Source organism: Pelodiscus sinensis, chromosome 1 (genome assembly GCF_052426305.1).
Source record: "Pelodiscus sinensis isolate ZL-2025 chromosome 1, ASM5242630v1, whole genome shotgun sequence".
Lineage (NCBI taxonomy): Eukaryota > Metazoa > Chordata > Testudines > Trionychidae > Pelodiscus > Pelodiscus sinensis.
The window spans coordinates 269,807,914-269,811,596 of NC_143052.1; positions in this window are offsets into that span (position 1 = coordinate 269,807,914).

Here is a 3,683-nt window from a genome sequence, read left to right on the forward strand (position 1 = left end):
TAAGCAGACAATCACTGTAGATAGAACTGATGATTTGTGAACACAAACTGTTTAAAAGAAAAAAACTCTTCACTTTGCCATTATACCTACTGGTGAATTCCTAAATATTTTCCTATTTGGAAACAATGTGAGCTCCGTATTTTGTTTTAGGAAATCTTTTTGATATATCATAGCATAGAAATGAAACTGGGAATCACAGCTACAGACACAAAATAAATAGAAGTCATTTTATTTAGCTTGTTACCATCCAGTCTAATTTAAGAATATTACCAGACTCTGAATTCATAGAGTTACATAAGGACCTTGTTGTCTGACATAAAAATAACCCATTTAGTGCCTGCTTTGCATCTACACAGGAAGTTTTCTTTCATTATCTACCAGCTTCTAGCAGCTTATTATAGCCATTGTTTAAATTTGTGCTCTGTTTTACAAATGACACTTGTACAGGCCTCATGGGGCTCCTGGTAGAAGTGTGGCTCTCCCCTTCCCTTGTGTCAATTCTTTTGTGAACCTTTATAATTAGCCACTTAACAAATTGAGGAAAATGAATCTCTTCTGGTTGTAAAGTGCTGACTGGAGTGAAGTCAACCATATGACAGTCCAAACAGCTATATAAAAAGCCCTTGCAGTCCAAAGGGTTAACAAAACCTTTAGTACTAACAAGCTAATATAGAAATGAGATATGTGATCACCAAACTAAACTATCCAAATACATATTAGTGTGTTAGAAAATGCACAATTGTTTCAAAGTTTAATTGCCGCTGCTTCATCATTCTACTGATGATTTCCTTGAGAGAAGCTCTGTAGGAAACTACAGCAAGCAGCAGGTCACTCCCGCATTTCCAAATTAGGAGCCAAATCACCAATTTACCTTCTTTAATGTAGCTTAATTATAGGATTTTACAGGGAGCAAATCAGTGCAGAATCTGGCCCTAAATCTACACAGAGTGTCATTTGTTCCAATCATTCATGAATTCAAACTCCCAACAAAATACAAGGTGGTGAATTTAATATCGTCATTGAGAACAATCAATAATATTTATATTGCAAATCTATACATGTCAGGAAGATAAACAATATCAACTTTGTGTATTAATCAACTTTGTGTTTTAACTTTGTGGTAGGGTGACAGAATTATAGACTCATAGGACTGCAAGAGACCTCAGGAGGTTGAGTCCAACTCCCTGCTAAAAGCAGATCCAATCCCAACTAAATCATCCAAGCCAGGGCTTTGTCAAGAGGGACTAAACACATCTAGGGATGGAGATTTCACCACTTCCCTAGGTAACTCATTCTAGTGCTTCACCACCCTCCTAGTGATGTCAAGTCTGAACATAGAAATGGGCAAAATCTTGATCCTGCCTGAAATCAATGCCAGAACTTCCATTAATTTCCATGAGACCAAACGTACCCACATTTATTTAAAGAAAAAAAGAAGGGGGAGGGAGGTGGACTAGTAGGATCTTGATATACCATTGGGGCATCTGTGTGTAACAGAAATAGTAACCATGTTCTATTTATTATTTTCTTACAAGTAATGGATCTTTCAGCAAAATTGTACAAAACTATGTTTTTTTTTAAGTTTACTGCCATAGTTATCAACTTAAAATATTGTTTTTGTTAATTTCTTGTAACAACTCATGAGACTTCACAAAGGTTCTGGAAATCTAAGGCAATTACTGTCAAATGGACTGGGGTCTGATCTAAATTATATAATTCTTCAGGACTTCCACTGAATTAAGAGGATCACTTTGGGATGACACAAGATAAATGAAATGAGTAGATGACCAACTGTTTTTAAATCTATATGTTACATCACTGCAACCCTTTTCTCAAAGAAAAAGCTAGTCAGGAAATTATGTGAGCAGTAGAAAGTGGGGGTCATGTGCACAAGCACTCTCCCGAGTAAATGAAAGGTCTCAGGTGGTTAAAAAAAAGACCAACCAGCAGAGAATCCTGAATTACGTCCCATGGGAAAGTGTTCATGCCTGCCTTTATCTTCTGATCAGACATTCTATTGTGGGGAATGAAGAAGATATCTGCAATATTTTGCATGAATATGATATATACCTCAGTTTATCCACTTGATGTTATTTTAATAAAATCCAGTTAAATCAAAGGGATCTTTTAGTGGAAACCAAGCAGGAAATGAAATGAGAAGGGCTAGGCTATCTCTAGGGAAAACACCAATGGGCTTAAGATGACAGTGTGGGACCTATACATTGGCAAATAGCCACCTTCCTTGCTCTGGACAGGCCATAAGGTTTATTTTTCCAGGGCCCAAGCCCAAGTAAACTAAACCATTAAATCCTACCTAGAAAAGCGTGATGGTCAGCAGGCAGCAGCAACATGCAGGGAAGCCACTGCAAGAGAAATACAGAGAGGCAGAGAATGCTGCAGGGGATTTCAGTCTAGAAATAGAGATATTTGGATTGAATGCAACTTATTAGATCTTGCAAGAAAAGGGTAAAATTTTAGTAAAACCTGGGTGTGAGAGTCTTTGTGTTTTTCATTCACTTCTCTAATGTTGTGTAACTCTGAGTGAATAAATAATACTTTATCTTGATAAAGCTCTTTTGAGTCTCTATAAACAGCTGCAGGTCACAGGCTGCCATAAGGAAATGTCTTGCAGATGCCTGTCAGTTGGGCTGTCAATTGGGCCTGTCAGTTTTTTCATATGTGCTGTCTCCTGAAAAAGCATATGGTGTGGTGGCTTGCTTGGGTGGGGTATCTGTTTCCCTATGAACATGCACATGTGAGAGGAAGAGTTAAGTAATACAGATCTGCACATCACCCAGGCATATATATAAATAATTCCATGCCTTAAAAGTAATCTGAGGAATTTACTTCTACCTTTAAAAAGTGCTCTGGGATCCCTGAGGATGAAAGATGCTATGTAATGTAAGATAATTTTAATGAGTGATTATTGGGATTCAGACTGGCTCATTGGATCGGTAATGGGATAAGGAGCCTTTCGTCTCTACATCATCATTTGAAATCCATCTCCTATTATTAATAACCAAAAGCCACTACTGCCTTAGACTTATTTGGTAACCTACATAAAATCCTCCATCCATACACTAGCAGAAGTGTCTGCATCACAGAAACTTCTTCCACACTCATCATGTTGTCAGTCTCAGTAATGAAGTCAAGAATTAAATGAATATGTAGCTAACATCTAATTCCTAAAGGTGTTCCCTCCAGAAAAGAGATGAGATATTTCAGAAATGAAGCTTCTCCTATCTGTGTTGTACATTTTCTCTAGATGGACTTTTGTCTCCTTGGTTGTCAGTCTAGCATCTTTCAGGAATGCGAAATTCACTTTAAAAATTCACACATACTACAAAATTCTTAATTGTGCATAGTACTTTTTGTTTAAATGCTGTATTGTACAAAAGCTAGTTGAATCTCTTCTAATCATATTCTATACAAATACCTTAAAGTGTATTGTTAATTCCCAGTAGCAAGTTAAAATTTTAAGTATACTGGCCTGAAATACATGATCATGATGAATTGAAACAAATTAGACATATTACTCCATGTAGCAGGCTGCATTGACCTATTCTAAAATGCATTATTGGAACAATTTTAGCACAGCAGAATCAAAGTAATTGATTAGCAACTGATGGAACGAATCCTGCATCAATAGTTGAGTGTATTTGGAATGACTCTCAGTATGGCTC